We start from the raw sequence: 20,542 nt of genomic DNA, 5'->3' as shown, positions 1-20,542 counted from the left end.
GCAAAATTCATATAAGCATATTTGTTAGTCCTTCTTGGAAGAGTTGTACATTAACTAGGCATATCCCTGGGTTCCTTTTCCAGCACAGGGAGGAGTTTGCAACCCCCTGGATAATTAACCATTCAGAAAGCCCACATTTTGGTCTGCACCCCTCCAGAGCAGCCGTATACGTACACAACAGCCACAGCCACTCCTGCAACATTCTTGCAGGGAAAACCTCTTCCTTCTTTCCCACTGTGTGCTTTACGAAGTGAAAGTGAAGATTCGCAGAGACACGGTCTGATACAACTGTATAGTGTGACTATCATAATTTAATTTTTTTTTAAATGAGAGTGGGAGAGAGAAACGTATGGCTATTCCAGATGATTAAACTTCTTGGTTCTTGAATGTTCTGAGTCATAGTTAACTCAGGTGGCCGGCCCCTTGCACTAACAGAGACCTGCGTTTAACTCCCCATAAAATATGGATTTTATTGCAGCAGTGACAACACTTCTTAGCACCACGCTGACCTCTCTAGCATCTGCCATCTCGAGATCTACGGTAACTCATGGCAGAATATCTAACTACAGAAGTAATCTCAGCTGTGCAACTGCTGCAGTCCACATTGCAGCGTCCCTTTTTATTAAATTCTGGGATTAACGCATTGGGGACTCCAATTTTCCTGCATGTGGCACCTAAAACCAAGCTCACTCCAACTACTCTCCAATCAGTCCGGGGAAGGCTTTATCCCCCAGATTTGAGCCTGGCCAGCCGTGGAGGAGCACGAGCGAGCTGCGCCTTCCACATGAGTTTTCCCTGGACAGTGTGCTCCATTTTCGGAGTCCAATGTTGGACTTTCCTCGCAACCTAAGCATTTCTGTCCTAGATGAGCCGGCAGGCGTTGCCCGGAACATGCAAGCTAACAGTTTTCTTTTGCTCCTTCTCCCAGCCAAATCGTCTCTTTAGTTTAAGTTTTCCCTACTGGGAGCATTCCAGAGTTTTCAGACTATCTGATTTTCTGCTTTACCCCCAAAGCTAAGAAATGTAACTCAGCTCAAGCAGTCACCGCCCAGACCCTTATGATGCGGGCAGGTGGAGATAAATCAAGCCCCAAACGGCTCAGCGGGTCCTGCACGCACCGGCGCCCTTTGGTAATTGACCAGCCAACTTTGCAAATACCAGAGCTCCCCTGGCAGCCTCTGCCGGCGTAGAGAAAGGCAGCGGGCTCTTCTCCGGCGGCCCGCTTCCCCGTGCCCCCACCCAGCCCCACGGCGGATCGGTCTTACCAGGAGGCGGAGGAGCGGCGCCCAGGCTCCCCGGGAAGAGGCGTCAGTCCTGAGCAGCGGCAGCAGCGCCGCCCGCGCAGCCGGACCCGTGCGCCCGCCCCGACCCGGGCTCGCAGGCTAAGAGAATCCCTCCCAACTCCGGCGCGCGGCACCCACTGGGCGGAGAGGGCTCTCTCTCTGATTGGCTTTCATCAACGCTACAGAATTAAAAAAATGGGAGATGTATGCACAGCCAACGGAGCCCGAACCCACCTCTGCTCGCCTTCCTGCGCCCGCGGAGACCCTGCGACCCGCCCAGGCTGTTCCTGCCTCCGCCGCCGTCGCGGTCGCCGGCTCTGCAGTTCTTGCTCTCGCGGCTGAAACTGCAGCTCTCGGGATGCGAAGGTTACGGGCTCGGCAGAGCTGGCTCTTGTGGGCACACACTGATTTGCAAGTGAATGAAGTGGGAGGGAGCAAAGAGAGGAGGACTTTGTTAAAGAGGCCCAGTGCCTGCCCCCGCCCGCCCCCTCCCCTTGACAGAATGACTCCCAGTGTTTGAAGTCCTGAGCAATTCTCTCCCTGTAACACTCCTTCAGCCCCAGGCTTTCCCTTCCTTTTCTTTCTTTCTTTTTTTTCCCCCTTGGGCGGGGGTTTAAGATATACTCAGAACTTGTATGACTCCGTCTGTTTCCTCTTTTACACTATCAAAATGCACCTTGTGCTATTATCAGCAACGGTCTGATGTTCTTTTTTTCACCGACCAAGCAATTGCAATTCCCAGGGACACAGTACCTCGTCACACTATCAGTTGGCCAGTTTCGTGTGATAGCACGTATAACATGTACACACATAAACCAAGCCGGTCTCCTGAGATGACAATACCGATGGCTTTTCTTTACAACATGAACAGGCGTTCTCCAGATGCAAGCAGACATGGATAGATTCATACATGTCTTTCCTTCTCGCCTTCCAGGAAGACACGCTTTCGCGTAGCCCCATGATCTCTGTTACTCTTTTGGAGTGACCCCAGGATGTCGTACTTCCCTGGGCTTGCAGAAACACTCAAAATCCAAACCCTTCAGGCTTGCCAATGACTTATGGCTGATGCCATCGTTCTGAATGAATTGATACAAGCATAAAAAAGATTTGCAGAAGAGGAGTGTACAATGATATTCAAGGTCTGCTTAACGTTAGAAGATCCTTCTGGAAAGTTGCCTAAGTAGGGTAACCTCCAAATTAAACTCTTTGGTACACATAGCTGTTTGAATGGCTAGATTGATAGTTACAAAGAGGTAATATCTAATATTAAGGTACTAAGCCACAAAAATATGAAACACGTCAAAGTACCATTAAATGAGAGTAATGATTTTCTACATAGGAGACATAGGCATGATGGAGTCAGCCACTGTTTGATTAGGAAAATTAAATCTAATTACCACAGTGATTGCACCCAGGGTCACTAGCCTCCCAAACCAGCTGTTCGCCTGTGCTGCAAGTTCTCAGGGAGATTTTCATTGCACAGAGCTCTAAGAAATGCCAGGCTGCTTGGCCTCTGAGTGGTTAAACTGGCTGGAGGTTGGTCCTGTTCCCAGCTGAGCTCTTACTAGAAAACCTTTTGTTTCTCCAATAGAAGTTCAGGCATTTAAATAAAGCCCAAATCAAAGTATTCCTCTAGGCAGCCAGTGCTTCAAAGAAGTGTGCATGGAATGGTTTTAGCACAGATGTTCTGCACATGGATGATGGAAAGACTTGAGTTTCTTTCTGGAAAAGACCTTCCCTGAATGAAGAATTACTACCAATTTGTGAAAAGAGGCTGAACATTTTCTTTTCATAGAGCTCTTTAAACACATATGAAGAAAGAATGGGGAAGAAACCTGCTTTGGATTCATAGTCCATTCTTCAGATTATGAATTTGTTATACATTTAATTGGAAATCTTAGCTCCGTGTGTCTGTGTAGTCCTTTACTGCTTACAAAGTACTTTTGTAGACTATTTTATTTAATTCATCCTTCAACAAGTGGTGTAATATTTTCCCTATTCAGACAGAGAAAACAGGTTGATAAAGGGACAGCAGAGGTTACATAACATGTCTAAGGCAGTGAAACTGAAACACACAAGAAGCAGAAATATTATTGGTAAAAGGGTGTGCAGGTGTGTATGCAGACATAGAGACCTACAGATTATATGTACAGGTATAATTTATTAGCATATGTGGTAGTAGAATAATACATGAATATATAATATGTACATATGTCAATAAAGTAAGTCATATTTTAAGACCACCTTTAGCAGAAAAAAATGTGCAAGTTGACTGATTTTTATGGTAGACAAGGGTTATAGTGAAGTTGATTTTCTAACTGTTGAAGCAGTTAATATCTCACAAAGGAAACCTCTAATTGTTTGCAATACACTATTCTTCAAACCCCATTAAGCTACATGTCAAAGGTATTTAGAACAACTACTTTATGAGCGGACAATCCGTTTGCTTCTGAACAGTTCAGATGGCAGCATTAAATTATATAAAAGACAGCACTTGTACTAAAGGATTTTATGTAATTTTTGAGGCTTTCTAGTAACATTTGTCACAATAATTATTAATCTTCAAATACAGGATTGATGTAAATATCCAGAATTATTTTATTCTAATTTCAGAGACCAGAAACTGAGGGTTACTGGGTTAAATGATTACTTGGAGTTGTGTAAGTACTGTTTCTAGTTTGTTCTCTATCATCACACCAAAACATGTTGGCAAGTAACAGCAGCCCATCAGAGATAGTTAAACAAATGAAGAGGTATGTGTCATCTTTGTATAGGGTTTCTCCTGAAAGTTAAGAGTGGAAATTCTGCAGTCTCTGGAAAGGCCCAGGGGCAGGTGCGAAGAAGCTGCCAGCATTCTACTCCTAGCTCTATCTCCTCCTCAGGGCACTTCTGCCTTCCTTTCCTCTCTATTCACATCCTGCCTCCTTCATCCTTCAGTCCACAGGGCGGAACGGCACCCCAACAGTTCCAGAGCTTACCTGTTGAAAAGAGGGTTTCTCTTTCAGCCCCCTTTCCAATTTCTTATAAAATGGCCTTGAGGCCTGGCGCGGTGGCTCAAGCCTGTAATCCCAGCAGTTTGGGAGCCCGAGGCAGGAGGATAATTTGAAGTCAGCAGTTTGAGACCAGCCTGGCTAACATGGTGAAATCCTATCTCTACTAAAAATACAAAAAAATTTAGCCAGATGTGGTGGTGTGCACCTGTAATCCCAGCTACTTGGGAGGCTGGGGCAGGAGAATTGGGAGAATTGCTTGAACTCAGGAGGCAAAGGTTGCAGTGAGCCAAGATTGCGCCACTGCACTCCAGCCTGGGCCACAGAAAAAAAAAAAAAAAGAGAAAGAAAGGAAAGAAAAGAAAATGGCCCTGATTGGCCCGTACTGTCTTGGACTCATCAGCTGGGGCTAGCACCCCCAGGACCAAAGAGAGGGGGAGCATTTAAGGAGTATCCTTATATACTGGAAAGACAATCCAGAAAGTGTCCTGTTCCCCAACTCTCTTGTTTTGTTCAGTAGTTTGGTATGGCTGAAACATCTCATCAGTTTTTAGGCTACTTCATTACTTTATATGCTTCAGTCAAAATTACTGGTACTTCTCTCCTTTCACAGCTTGCAAAGTTTCAATTTCTATTTTTTTTAAAAAAAACTTCCTTATAAACCATTATTAGGGATATTAATTTTGATGAAAGATTTTCCAACTTTCACTAAATCTCTCTTCAGATGATTAAGAAGCTGTCTTATCTTTATAATGGGGATGCATATAAATAAATAATTACAAGTTTTCTGACTTTCTTTTAGATAATACAAATCTGTATGCAATGATTATCTGATAAAAATGTTTTCATGATCATTAACAATTATTCTTGATTAGGAGAAAAAATTCACTTTTTAAACCATGAACTTAATTAAGAATCTTGGCATCAGCTGTTCTGATCAACCAATACAAATCATTGATCTAAAACGTAATCCTAAATGTGTTGCTGCTAGGAAAAGCTCACATACTACAATGCTATGGCTTAATCGTCATGGTGTGCACAAGCACAGATTTCAGTGAGGAATGAATCACCATCCCCTACCTCTGCTGCACACACACACACAGGCATACACACGCACACACACACCATACACATACTGTGTTTAATGGGGAAAAAAACTTTAACCACTATGGATCTTATTGAATTGAAACAAAGGAGACAAGAAATCTCAATGGAATTCCCTTTTTGTAAGAGCCATAGACATCTCAATACAAACTAAAATTCACACAAAGTTCATGTGCTTATCCAGGTTTTCTAATCCTGGGACAGCTTCCGATACTGTTATTTAAAGTGGGTTGGATCCCAGGATGCATTAAGACATTTCCCTTTTGATCATTATAGTTGACTCATCACTATAGGTAGATTACAATAAGCCAGAAGATTTCCAAATGAGATAAATGCACAGCAGCAAAATGTTATTGACCTACACAGGGTATTTTAGTACTGTGGGCATTTGATAGTAGGTGGTGCGGACTTCAATTTTGCTGAATTCCTTTTACATTTTATTCACTGTTTGTAGTAAAATATAAATTTGCCTGATCAGATATGTACAACTCAAGTTTGGTAGACTGAGAATCAAGATTGTATTATGGCAATGAAGAGGCATGTCCTTGTTTAGAAGAAACAGTTCCTTAAGAGGAAATGTGTTGTCTCAGTACATTCTTCTAAATAAATGTATAGACCAGAATAAACAGAACATCTTCTACTTTCCTCTAGAGGGAAAAATAATTCTCTCCCACCAACCCCTTTCCAATTATAGAAGCACTTGATGTGAAGAGTGACAGGTTGGAGTGGGAAAGACAATATAATAGCATGTGTTAAAAAACATTTTGGGATTTTATAGATTTTGAGAACATCAAAATTTTACAGTATATCATGGCTGTCAAAAAGAAGACAAAGATTAAGATGAGAAGATGGAAAGACCATCCTCTGTCTAGGCTTTAGTATTCTCTTCAGGATAGACACACCTCACCTACAGCCTTCTGTTCTGCTTTGAGTACTACATTTAAATATACTTTTTTTTTTGTTGCTTATGTCTCTACTGCATTTCATAGAACAGCACTTTGGCTTGATGTCATTGTTTACATGCTCTAGAGTGCATATCCATTGAATTATTGATGGCAGAGTCATTGTCTGTTTTGGTCATCTTTTTATCTGGGGTGGTGGAAAAGGTGCTTAGTGCTTGCACGTATGAAGAAGAAGAGATTCAGATAAACTAGAATGGGTTCTGTAGACAGAAGCTGGAGATGTATAGTCTTAAGATTTGCATATGAGCTAAAGGTGGTGAGACTGGAAAAGGAAAGCTTTAAGTTGGTCAAGGATACTCTGCAAATACTTTAGGAACTGTCCTATGGAAGAAAATTAGACTGGGTTTTAGTGTGCCATAGACTTCAATTAGGATCAGCTGGTGAAGCCACTGGATGATAATTGCATTTAGTTGATTGTAAGACACTCATATTTTCATATTTTAACTACTCTGAAATTTTGATATCTCTTACGATTGACATGATAAGAAAAACATCATGTCATCATATACTTGTCAGTGTCTCTTCTTTCTCAGCAACACATTAAAGAATGGTGCTACTTCTTACCATTGGTGTTGTAGCCCTGATGACATGCAGATGGTCGGTTTCAGCTCAACATACGAAAGGATTTTCAAGCCATTTATGTTCAAGATAAAAGGGCCTGGCAGCTTTAGGACAGACATGAGCCCCATCCCTGAAGACATTCAGTCACAATCTAGACAAGTGCTTGTTTTAAATGAGCTCAAGCATCACATTTGGAACTGAATGATTTTTTACATTTTTGTCAAACTTGAGGTTCTTGAACTTGGATCCAACCTCTTATTTTTTGCAGATGAGAAAACAAGAATCACACCAGTTGAGAGATTTCTCCGAAGTCAGACATCTCATTAGAGCTAGAGAGGCCAGACTAGCATGCCTCCCATGATCCAGTCTGCAGCTACTTTTATTCACTGCTTATCTTTGCTTTCTCTTCAGGCTTAAAGTATAGAAAATGGGTTCCTCAATATTTTGATAAGAACAGTAACTAATACTTATTGCATACAGACAATGTGCCAAGTACTTGTTCACCATGTGTGTTATTCACATTTAATCCTTTGACAGCCTATGCACTAGATACTGTTATCATTCTTGTGTGTAGATAAGGAAACTGAGGAATGGGAGGTAAAGTAATTTGCTTAAGATCACGCAGTTAGTATGCATTTGAGCTGAGGTTTGAACATACACTTTGAGGTGAATTCCTGTGGTCATAATCATCATGTAGGTGCCTCCAGATTGACAGAACTTTCTGTGGAATCTATGTGAAGTGATGTAAAAATTGAAACCTGCTGTAGTCTGAAATTTCTAATTTTAAGATAAATATATTTTGGGTGTTACATGACTGTCTTCTTTATTATTTGCTTCAAAATATCTGGATAATGACTTCAGTTCTTTAATTATGTTCAATCAAAACCTGTACTTTTGTTAATTTTTTGTGCTAACAGAAGGCTTACTAATAATGCAAATAATTTTTCTTTTTTTCAAAAAAGGAAAATTCAGTTTTATCCTCTGCCATGTGTGTACCCTGCCTGCTTCCAATTTTCCCCTATTTGGGGATACCTTAAAGTTGAGAAAAACTGAATTTAACTTATTTATTGACCTTTATGTCTTATTCATTGTGGGCCCTTGGCCATCTGAAAAGATGCATTGACTCTTGCTGGTCTTTTCTGTGGAGAGCTATCTTTGTACACTTCTCAACCCTCAGGGGAAGTCTTTATTCCTCAAAAAAGGAATCCTTCACCAAGGATTCAGGCAGAATTCTTGGTCACAGCTGAGGTCTTATCTTTGCCCCTGGGAAACTGTACTTATTAGCTGTTTGAGAAGGAAAAAGAAAACTGGAAATAAAGCTTCTCAGTGTCAATTGACAAGAAAATTGTAAAATCTTAGGTAAGTCCATTGTGGGGTATCTTTCCAGACGTCATAATATTCATAATATCCAAGCCTTTTTCAGATGCTGGTGGCTTGCTGAAAAATTGTGTAGTTTTGGCCAAGTTCTCATCTCTTGGCCTTAGTTTCTTCTTCTGTAAAATGAAGGCTTTGAATGGGTTTTTATTTCAGCAGTTCTGAAAGCCCTGTCTTTACCTGTTGTTATTTTGTATGTGGCCACTAGGGGGACAAAGGAAAGCTCTTTTGTTCAAACTGTTGCTGCCCATTGCGGATTCGGAATGATAGTCTTGAAGAACCGCCAACAGGGAAAGCCGATTTTTCTTAATGAGGCATTGAATATTTTAAAATGCCTTTTTATTAATTGGTATTACAGTGTGATATGAACTGGTACTTCTTTGTAAAACTTAAGAATTTAAGGAAAGCGATTATTACTCTTTCTATGACTAGTGAAGTCTTTATAAGCGTAATCACATATCTCCATGAATATTATCATGTAGATTTCACTAAGCCCATTAAAAATCAGGGATATAAGTCTTCTTTGAAAAATATCACAAACTATGATGTCTTAAGAATGCAGATAAAGACATTTAAAGGATGTTTGGAAATTTTTTAGTGGTTATCAAAATTGCTAATAATTAGTTAACCTTTTGAAAAATGAAAGCAACACAAATGAAACATTTCTAATTGCAAAGTGGAAAAGGAACTCAATACTTTGTAAACCAAAAAGGTCCATAATACATTTTAGTAGCTAACCTTTATTGAACACTTACAGTGTGCCAGGAGATGTATTAAAAGTTTTTGTTTATATTCTTTTGTTTATTTTGACAGCTCTGTGAAGTAATCATTCTTATCATGCTCGTGAATAAATGGAGATTTACAGAACTTAATGACTATGCCTTCTTACACTGCTACTGCCAACGGGTAGCAGAGTGGAGCTTTGAACTCTGGCACCCCACATCAGCGTGGCACATTGCTGCCTCATGTAATAGCCTGTGTTACACAGCACTTTCCAGATTATAAAATGCTTCATGTCCACTACTCCTCTGCATGTTCACTCCAGTTCTCTTCAGTAGAGGGTGCATTTACATTGGCCATCATTTTTTCAGGTAGGGCAGGCAAACTCAGACAGGTTAAGAGTCCTGAACAAGAATCTACTGTTTGAAATTAGACAGAATGGATTTAGAAACAAGAGGTTTTTAAAATTGATATATAATATTTGTACATATTTATGTGGAACATATGATATTTTGTTACGTGCAAAATGTGTAATGAGCAAGTCATATTTGGGGTATCTGTCACCTCCAGTATTTGTCATTTCCATGTGTTGGGAGCATTTCAAGTCCTCTCTTCTAGCTGTGTTGAAATATATAACATGTTGTGGTTAACCATAATCATGCTTCTGTGCTATTGAATATTATAACTTATTCCTTCTATCTAACTGTATGTTTGTAACCAGTAACTAACCTCTCAACCTCTTTTCATCTCCCCTCTTGTCCACACCCTTTGTATCCTCTGGTAGCTATCATTCTCCTCTTTACCTCAATGAGATCAACTTTTTTTAGCTCCCACATATGAGTGAAAACAGGTAATATTTGTCCTTCTGTGCATGGCTTATTTCACTGAACATAATGGCCTCCAGTTCCATCCGTGTTGCCGCAAATGACTTGATTTCATTTTTTGGGGTCAAGTAGTATTCCATAGTGAGCATACACCATATTTTCTTTATCCAATCATCCATTGATGGACACTGAAATTGATGCCACATCTTTGCTATTGTGAATAGTGCTTCAATAAATATGCAAGCGCAGGTTGCGCTTTATATATTAACATATTGTTTTTTTTTCCTTCGGATAAATGCCCAACAGTAGAATTGTTGGATCATATGGTAGTTCTATTTTTAGTTTTTTCAGAAATCTCCATACTGGTTTCCATAGTGGCTATACTGATTTACGTTCCCAGCTGTGTATAGGTGTTCTCTTTTCTCTACACTCTTACTGTCTGTAATTTTTTGTCTTTTAAATAATAGCTATTTCAACTGGGCTAAGATGATCTCTCACTATGGTTTTAATTTGCATTTCCCTGATGATTAGTGATGTTGAGCATTTTTCCATATACCTGTTGGCCATTTATATGTCTTCTTTAGAGAATTGTCTGTTTGCATCCTTTGCCCATTTTTAATTATTATTATAATTTTTTGCTGTTGAGTTATTTTTATTCCTTGTATATTCTAGATATTAGTCCCTTGCTGGATGACTAGTTTGCAAATATTTTCTCCCATTCAACAGGTTGTCTCTTCACTCTGTTGATTATTTACTTTGCTATGTAGGGGCATTTTAGTTAAATACAGTCCCATTTGTCTATTTTTGTTTTTGTTGCCTGTGCTGTTGAGGTCTGAGCCATAAATTCTTTGCCTTGATCAGTGTTCCAAAGTGTTTTCTTCTAGTCGTTTTATAGTAGACACAAGAGTACTTTATCTTCAACTATTAGAAACAGAATCTGGGGATGAGATGAAAACTTCTAAATCCTGAGCTCTTTGTTTTGAAAAGCTTATTCCTACAGTTTACTTGTCTCTAACTTAAAAACAAGACCCTAAAATTCTCAGAAAACTTAGAACTTCATGTTTTTGAACAACAATAATCACTCCATTTATTGAGTGCCTATTATGGGCCAGGAACTACACAAGCAGTGCTTTATAAGTTACCTTTTTCATCCCCATGAAAACTTTCTAAAGTCATTTATCTCACTTTATTTATAATCTCACTTTATTGATGAGGAACATGTATCTCGGAGAGATTAAATAATGTGTCTAAGACACCGAGCCAGCCAGTGGTCAGAGCTGAACCCAAATCTTGCATGTGATTTTAACTCAATATATTTAATGAGGTTCAGGTATCATATTTGTTTCAAAATGGTTGTGGTGACACTTTCTGTGCTTAGATATGAATATGACCCAAGTTGCAGCTGATAAGGCAGGAAAGAATACCTTGGCTTTGTGTAGAGGGGAGAGATTATGTGCAATAGAAGAGGAGGGTAAGGTTTCTGCTAGTCTGCTGTTTATTTTGCAAAATACGATCATTTTTTCGTGAAAAATAAGTGCAGCACTACCCTACTGTACAGCAAATTGGAGCTGTTGCCTTGGAGAGATTGGCTCTGAGCAGTGAATCGTGGTGCTTGGAGCCCAACACTGTCTACTGATATGATGATATTAAACTAGTTAATTAGTATTTCTACCACCTCTAGCAATGGGTGGTAGACTCTTCCTGTCTCTACCTGATCCTCACAGCTCAACCTTTCATCTCTTAAGATTCATTTTGCTTTTTGTTCATTTTAATATGATATTTACTTAAAGTGGAAGATTTACTTAAAGTGGAAGAAGAAGGAAGCACAAAGCTTGCCTCTCCTCAGTTTCCTTCAGACCTTCAAGATGCCACGAGACAAGGGGGAAAACCTGATAATTTTATATGACAGTTCAAAATTAAATGAATAATTCTCCTTCTAAGAGTTTTATTTTAAATAACTGATGGTACATGTAAGATTAGTTTAATACATTGCACAATGTTATATGCCTCTGCATTGTCTTTTTTTTTTTTTTTCTTTCTTTGTAAAACATCTCTGACAGTTTGTCAACGAGGCTTTTGGGTAAGTGCTTGCAAGTTATATGGTGTGCATAAAGATAGTGGTTTCATTTATTAGGTTTTTTTGTGCATTTATCTATAAATGCATGTAGGCCCCACGTAAGTTTTATCAGAAAACATCATTTTTGTACTGAAAACAAGTAGATTCTCACAGTGTGACTTGTTCCGTGTATACGTGAGGTTAGACTCCAACTCTATCACGTGCATCCCGCTGTTCCTTCACTCAGGTTTTCACATAAACTTCTACATGAGGCAAACTGTTTGGTGAAACTTGAATTATCTGCATAAGTATTGCAAGATTACATTTAACTGTGATATCCTAGTTTGATTTCTTCATTCCTTACTACCTCTTCTTCCCCCTTTCCACCCGCTGCTTGGAACATCTAGGCTACCCAAAAAGAAAATGATTATGTGATTACGATACCAGAGAAAAGCAGTTACAGGGTGCCTTGCTAAATCATTTTTGGGCACGTATCTTACTCTGCAAGCATTCATATGGCCCATGATTACAAACATAACAGAGTACTTGAAGATTGATTAAACATTAAAAATACAGCATCCTTTTGCGTTTCTAAATGAAAATCATTAGAACAGGCTAGTAAAAATGGCAAGAGAGTACACAGCCTATTGGATGAAACATTTAAATTTAGATATTTCTGGTGCAAGTTTTTATGGTGGAGACCGTGTGAGAAATATTACTTAGTTCACACCTCCTTTGAATTCCTCTGCATGTTGCTGCCTCTGTGGCTTTTTTTTTTTTTAAACTAAAAAGTTACCGTGACTTCAGTGAGATTTTGTGATAAGCTGAACTCCTCACAGCTTGATCCTCTTCTGACTTTGTAGTGAAAACCACTGTTGCTGAGTGGAATACAGGTCGCTAGTTTCTCTGCTGGACCTGGCATTGGACCCAAATGCCTCGTGTTTATTTGTTGCTGCCCGGTGACTCCATTTGACTGGCCTGGCTGATGCATGACTCTGAATATAGACTGGGGTATGAAAATATTTTGGGGTTCAATATCTAGGAACAGAGTTTAATGACATGGATCTTCCCGTAGAGCTGATTTCCGGGTTTGCGGTTTGCCCTCTTGGATTTGAGACTAATTCCAAGATGCTGATGGTTTTAGAGGCTGGCCTCTTGGGAGGTGGCAGCTTGCCACAATGCCATCAGTTTAGACTAATGATTGCACAGGATTCTCATGAAGCAGATGGCTACTAACCACAATATTAATATTATTTTGCTTTGTAAATTTAAGGAAAAAATAATTTCCACGGTTGCAAGGGGAACCTTGTTTGGATTTTATGAAGAATGATCTGCAACAGAAATAACATGCTGTCAGGACCTGTTTTATATGCTTTCATTATCAGTGACAAATTGTTATATTAATTCTATAGCAAATTTGTGCTTGGGATTTTAGCATTTCTTTAAGCCATTTCCCTCCTCTGCATAGCTAGCTGTAGAATAAAATGCTATGAATTTTACCTTGGAGGGATCGACAGCTGGATTTAAATGTTACTTCAGTAATTTGCTTAGAGATACTGTTGTTTATAAATTTGAGGACTGGATATTCTTTGACAGGCTTCAGAATGAAGTGGATGTGTGAGGTAATTGCTTAGAGAATCCAGGTAGGAGAGACACTTCTGCCTGGATTCCCTTAATAATGTAGCCAAAACAAGAGACATTTATTTCTGTTTGAATTAGCCAGGTAATTACTTCTCTGCTCTGCCTTGTTTTGCTGATGACATTCTGGTTTAAGCAGGTTGGGAGAGATGACAGTGACAGTCAGGTTCACGTTGATGGAATCCTGTGATCTGTGTAATTCAGCCTGGGGTGCCAGTCACTATTTTGTTTTGATCAGCTTTCTGTACCATCTATGATGCTATTTTCAGGAGAACTCAAAACAAAGGTAATTCAGGAATGCCTAATGTTAGGACATGAGGGAATTTGGCATGACTTTGCCTCAAGCACAGGAATTTTGAAATTTGGAACATGAGGTTGAAATGGAATGTTTGGCAGCTGTGTGCATTCATTTTCTGTTCCTTCTCAGATCGTCTTGAAGCCCAGCTCAGGCAATCGTGATTCGTTTTCTGTAGTTGTTTTGAATAGACCAGATGTTTGGAAATGGTTTTTCACCTGTTTGGATTTTTGACTTTCTTATTCTTGTGAAGCTCTTAAAATGTAGTGTAAAAAATGGAGGAAAAAACCCCTGTACTTTGGATTTATTCAACTACAAAAGAGAGATGTAAAAATCACAAAATGCTAGGAAATGGCTAACAAGTAAGGGAAGAAAATCACATGTTTTTCATAGAAAAGGCTAGAAGGAAGACTCAGTAAGAGATGATAGTCCCAGTCTACTTAGAAGGTTCGTTTTGAACTTTTGACACCTTAGTTCCAAACCCGAAATGAGAAAAACTAAGATAGTATCCAAGTGACTGTTTCTTAACAATCCATCCTTAATTATATTCAACATCTAGTTTTTTTTTTTTTTTTTTTTTGAGGCAGAGTCTCACTCTGTTGCCCGGGCTGGAGTAGCGCAATCTCGGCTCACTTCAAGCTCTGCCTCTCGGGTTCATGCCACTCTCCTGCCTCAGCCTCCCAAGTAGCTGGGACTACAGGCGCCCACCCCCATGCCAGGCTAATTTTTTAATTTTTTTAGTAGAGACGGGGTTTCACCGTGTTAACCAGGATGGTCTCGATCTCCTGACCTCGTGATCCACCCACCTCGGCCTCCCAAAGTGTTGGGATTACAGGCATGAGCCACTGCGCCCGGCCTCAACATTTAGTTTGTGACCACTTAGCAGTTTTGTAGCAATAAATTAGAAGGACAGGAGTTGACATAGTGTTAGAAGGAAGCTTAACAACAGTAGAAATGACAGCTGACCTTGAGTGGAAAGATAACCACCACCACCACCACCACTACCACAAAAAAAGCAGATACTGAGGGTACTGCTGCAGAAAAACTATGATGAAGCCTCACAAAGATGACTCTGAAACTCAAGAAAAGTTAATTTATAGTCACTTTCCCTTAGAAAGCTACTAATAATTGTTTAAGAAGTTGGAGAATGAATTGATGACGTTTAGCATCTGAATAGGTGTGCTTCGATAATTTGGTAATTCATTTATGTGGAATAGTTGGTTCCCAGTGATGCAGATGGTCTTGTCTTTGCAGGTGAGTTGGGTCACATCAAATCAAACACTGTGTTCTTCCCTGGTTAATAATGATTCAAGGAATACTGGTGTGGGTCAAATATCTGAAGTCATTCATATGGAGATTTATTTCTGTGGGCCTTGAAGACGTTTTCATTTTACAAACCTGTTAAAATTAAAATGTCAATAGGTCAAATAATTGTACGTTGGTAATCCATTGGTATTAAATTATTAGATTATGATGGCAGCGAGATACTGTGAGAATTTGATGCAGAATGAACACTCATTCATTTATTTAGCTATAATGATCTCCATGCTCTGGATACTGAGGAAGATTTAAAAGACAAATTCATCCAGCTTGTTTCAATTCTATAAATAGTTGGCCAACTTTCATTTTCACCTTCCCAGGGAATAGAAATTGAAGCTTGATGCACTGGGTACTTCCATCCATGGTGTTAGCTGTAGCTGATGTATTGGTTGGTCACTCTTTTTGACTCTATGACAAGCTTGCTGAGTTACTGATACTGCAATTGCAAAATAAACCATGCAATTAAACTGCATTTAGCTTTCTACAAAGAGAACTCAGGGATGATTGGCCATATTATATAAGTCAACCAAGGAAATAATAAATATGTTCAATTCAAGCTAATGCATATGTACATGGACAGCTATATTTTTGAGTGTTAATAACAAGAGAGAATAAAAGATGGAGACTACATCAGTGGTGAAGGAGATGCTGTGGTTGTAGCCAGTGTGGACATCACATGAAATATTGGTCAAGTGGCCCAGCTCCTGTGGAAAGAGCACCAATGATAAACTCTACCGATCTCAGTTCCAAGTAGAAAAGCATTTTGTAGTAGGATTGCCTGGCTTTAGGGTGATCATCCAGCCTAGTTTGTCTGGTTATACTGATTTAATTATTAATCATGCCTTATTTTACTGTCAAGAGTGTTTTGGGTTGGATGACAAGTAATTATATGGTCACTCTACTTAACTTTGAATGGAACAGAAGAGAATACATAAGCCCATTTGGAGATGATCATTCATGGGTAACCTCTCTCAGAGTCTCTTATTTCCTTACAAGTGAAATAATAAAAACACACCTGACAGTCATAAGTCTAGTTTCCTACCTAGTAAAGAAATGACATCAAACCCTACAGTAACTTCAACCTTTTCTCTCTACTCCCTTTATAGTTTATGGAGCCACCTATGCTTGTGGTGGAATTGATAATAACATGGCAAAAACTAACATTTCAGGTGAGAAATGTGGAGATAAATAATGCTACACTTCTGAGTTTATATCTAATAGCATATCATCCAGGAACAGGAAGGGAAAAGGTGAAGTCCAGAGATTCTGTCCAGAGAAATGTTAATGTCCCCACACTCTCAGCCTGCTGTGTCTGGCCTGAGTGCAGCACTTCCCCCAGCAGCCCAGCCCACCCCACATCACCAGCTAGGGAGGCTATGGGAATGGATTGATCATCCTTCTGTGGTCATTGATGCTGACTGTGGTGTACGGTAAATGTTTTACACTCTTTATGAATGAGTCTGGACAGCAGTTTCAGAATTTTTCAAAGTGACTTTTGGGAGTGATATTTATCATACCAGGGACATAGTTGTACAAACATGAAGAACATGAAGGCCTGTCTCAACAGTTACACAGAGTGTTTTTTATGGTGTTTCTGGTGTTGAAGGTCCCTAGTTACTATCTTTTGTTTTCACTCCCTTATGTAATATTGCTATTGTCTCACCACTAGGCTTTGGAATATATTCATGTATCATCAATATATCTTATCACTGGCAAAGACAGTTAAGAAATTGTGCTTATCTAATTGCACCAAACCTTCTTTTATTTTTGCATCTGTCTGATATATTTCTGTATCTCCCTCTTTTTTTGTCCCTACTTTGAAAATGCTCCTGAGAAAGCATTTGAAGATTACACAGGGGATTCAGGATGTAGTATGAAGCCACTGGTAGAAGTATGGCAGGTATGCAGTGGGCACATGACACATGGGGTGATGTGGAAAGAAAGGATTAAGGATATGTATTAGTCTGTTCACACACTGTGAAAAAGAAATATCTGAGACTGGGTAATTTATCAAGAAAAGAGGTTTAATTGGCTCACAGGTCCACAGGCTGTACAGGAAGCATGATGCTGGCATCTGCTCAGCTTCTGGAGAGGCCTCAGGAAACTTTCCATCATGCTGGAAGGCAAAGGGGGAGCAGACACATCTTACATGGCTGCAGCAGGGACAAGACAGAGAAGGGGGAGATGCTACCCACTTTTTGTTTTTTGAGGTGGAGTTTTTCTCTTGTTGCCTAAGCTGTAGTACAGTGGCACTATCTCAGCTTACTATAACCTCTGCCTCCTGGGTTCAAGCAATTCTCATGCCTCAGCCTCCCCCGTAGCTGGGATTGCAGGTGCCCGCTACTACGTCTGGCTAATTTTTGTACTTTTAGTAGAGATGGGGTTTCACCATGTTGACCAGGCTCGTCTTAAACTCCTAACCTCAGGTGATCTACGTGCCTCAGCCTCCCAAAGTGCTGGGATTACAGGTATGAGCTACTGCACCCAGTCAGTATTACATACTTTTAAATGACCAGGTCTCATGAGAACTCACTCACTACCATGAGGACAGTACCAAGAGGGATGGTGCTAAAGTGTTCATGAGAAATCCATCCCCATGATTCAGTCACCTCCTGCCAGGTCCCACCTCCAATCCTGAGGATTACAACTGGACATGAGATTTGGTGGGGACACAGATCCAGACCATATCAGGATGAGAAAGTGGAATGAAGGGATGCAATGCTTAGGTTTCACAGTGCTGTGTAGCAGGCATGTAGAGAACAGTGGGGTGGCTGTTAGACCAGGGATTTCAGTAAGCAGGAGTGGAGGCTCTCAGCAAAAGTGATGTGGTGGCAGGGACCTCTGAAGCCTGATAAACTGTAGGACAGTTGAGACTCTGGACTTAGGCGCCTCAGAGCCTGGATCTATATCCCAGTGTCTCCCTTTAGTAGCTGTGTGTTTCAGAAAGTTTCCTAATGTCTCTCTGCCTCAGTTTCTTCATCTTAAACTGGTGATAATTGCAGTACTCATCCAATGGGGTTGGTGTGAACCTTGTATGAATCAATCTATGTAAAGAGCTTAGAATATTTCTAGGCACATTATCAGCACTGAGTAAATGTTAGATCTATAAAAACACCCTGACTGTTGGTTTTTGGCATGATCCTCTCCCTACAGCTGTGTGTAGCGTAACACAACATTGCTGAGCCAGGAAGGACTTAGCTCACAGGACCAGCAGCAACACAACCATGGGATCCCAGCAGGATTTCTCTGTAGCACGGCATGGATTCTCAAATGACTGGCTTGAATTCCCAATTCCCCTCCAGGCCAAAGAAGACAAAAATTACTGAATGAATACCATATAAAATGGAACAACTATGACCATTGGGGAATATGAATTTGCCTTAAAGCAATATTCTCCCCTTGATGATAAGTGCTAGAAAAACTGAAAGCACCTCATCTCCTTTAGCCCATTTCCACACTGTGACTGGGTCCTTAGTGATGGTATTTGTCACTGTATTACTTCCTTCATAGTTGAAGATAAATCATGCCCTGTAACTGGGGTGACCAAAAACCCCATTTTGTTATCTTGGATTTAAAACATCTTGAACATTGATTATTAAGTATACGAGACTCTCCTAGTTTCTAATATCAGTACTCAATAAACTAGCTTTTATTGAGTATATCTAGGACTGTGCTGGGGATAATGGACCTACAAGACATGGCTGCAGCCTCCTGGGAACTTATGATCTAATTGAGGAATAAAATACTAGTGTGGTTTTGAGTACTGAACTGCTGGACGCTATTACCATTATAGTCTATGGAAACAAAACCGAAAACGGTGTCTCCCAATTCACTCTTCGTATGTATTCTGGTGGTGCAGCCTTTCCTTTTTCACTTGTCTTGATTTACCGTCTTAGTAACCCAATAGCTAACGCAGTGCTTCGGCTTGCCTGTGGCAGGTTACTAATAAACGTTTGTTAAATTAATTCCTGCCCAGCTGATTATTGACTGAACATAGAAAAGCTCTTGTTTTCGATGTGGTTTCGTGACTTATCCTGCTCTTGCATGTCATTTTTGTACTGAAATTTTTACTTAAACTCTATTGTTGTCACTTTGATCTCACCGTAATTTTTAAAAGCCTCTTTGTTTAAAACAAACTGAGATCATCTATGTAAGCTGCCTAATACAGGGTCTAGGGCATATGAAGTGATCAATGAAAGTAAATTCAGCCATTTAATACATCTTTGCTTTTCTGCCAGGCACTTCCACATCATTCTTTTCTTGAATATGTGTCATATTCAAGTCAATTTACATTTTATGCATTTATTCGTAAATTATGGAAGATGAAAACTCAAGTAGAAAGGCATCAAGAAGAGGGTCATCTCTCTCTCAGGACAGGAACATGAGCTCGAGTTATATATTCTGTGGAGAGAAAGCAAGAGTAAAAACAATAAACGTCCTGAATATACTTCCCATTAAGCAAGGAAAATTATTCTCCTCTTCTCACAGCTTTGTATCTGAGGCTCTGTATTTTATTTATAGCATAAATTCTTTGCTCTTTTCAGTAGGTGCTGCTTCTTGTACTGAGCAATGGTTACTAGAGTCTATTTTTCACGCGCCATGTAATGTGCTCCTGATACGCAACTGAAGCTTTCTTTCCATTCACTTGCTCATGCTTTTCATAGCTGCAACATGGAGCAGTATTTAAACCCTTGCAAACCTCAGGTGTATACCTGGTGATATTTATTCATATAGTCCTTACAAAATATTCCTCCTGCAAAAAGTAACTTTCAGTTCCTTCTTTGAGCTTAGTTTTATAAAAAGACAGCATGGCTAAGTTGGATTTTGTGATTCTTTCTAATTTCAAATTTGGGTTTTCTTGTCACTGACAGGTTTCTTTCCCCACCTTGGAAGATGAATTGCATTTTATCAGTTGTCTCAGAGGAGTCCTTTGAAATGAAGTAAGGAAATAAACTGGCTCTACATTTTTAAATAGATGATTTGTTATCAGACTATGATCATAATGGAGACGATGTCAACTCCCTTGAGGTTTCTGAAGCCAAGGCATGACTGCACATGGAATGTCATTAGAGTTCTGGCTGGTGGGGGCTGGGGACCGTCTTCCTTCTCCATCATGGATGTTACTATTTTGATTCTGTGTGTTAAAGAGGAGACTTCAAAAACAGGATATCTTGGTGCATTTACATGGCTTCTTGGCATGGTATGTTGACATCTGATACACAGACCCCTTGTCCATTTCCATTATAGCATCCACTAGGGAGACCAGAAAACTACTGGTTGTGATTTCATTTAGTACTTGTTCTAAGTTAAGCAATCTCTTTTGATTTGCCCATAACATTAATTCAGCTTAAAAATATATAATTAATCTGAGAAAGTGATGAAGATATATAATCCATACTTACTCTCAATTTGAGA

At 39.7% G+C, this 20,542-nt stretch overlaps 1 protein-coding gene across 1 annotated transcript in view; it reads right to left on the bottom strand.

Moving 5' to 3' along the window:
* CDH6 (cadherin 6, type 2, K-cadherin (fetal kidney)) overlaps positions 1–1,743 on the bottom strand; it is a 139,094-nt gene extending 137,351 nt beyond the window's left edge. The window contains exon 1 of the mRNA XM_011952546.1: positions 1,518–1,743. The gene's annotated coding sequence lies outside the window, so the exon portion shown is untranslated. The remainder of the gene's footprint in view (positions 1–1,517) is intronic.
* Between the last annotated feature and the right edge of the window lie 18,799 nt (positions 1,744–20,542).

Source organism: Colobus angolensis, unplaced genomic scaffold (genome assembly GCF_000951035.1).
Source record: "Colobus angolensis palliatus isolate OR3802 unplaced genomic scaffold, Cang.pa_1.0 Scaffold341, whole genome shotgun sequence".
NCBI lineage: Eukaryota > Metazoa > Chordata > Mammalia > Primates > Cercopithecidae > Colobus > Colobus angolensis.
Note: the sequence above shows the minus strand (reverse complement) of the source record. Positions and strands in the feature narration are given on the sequence as shown.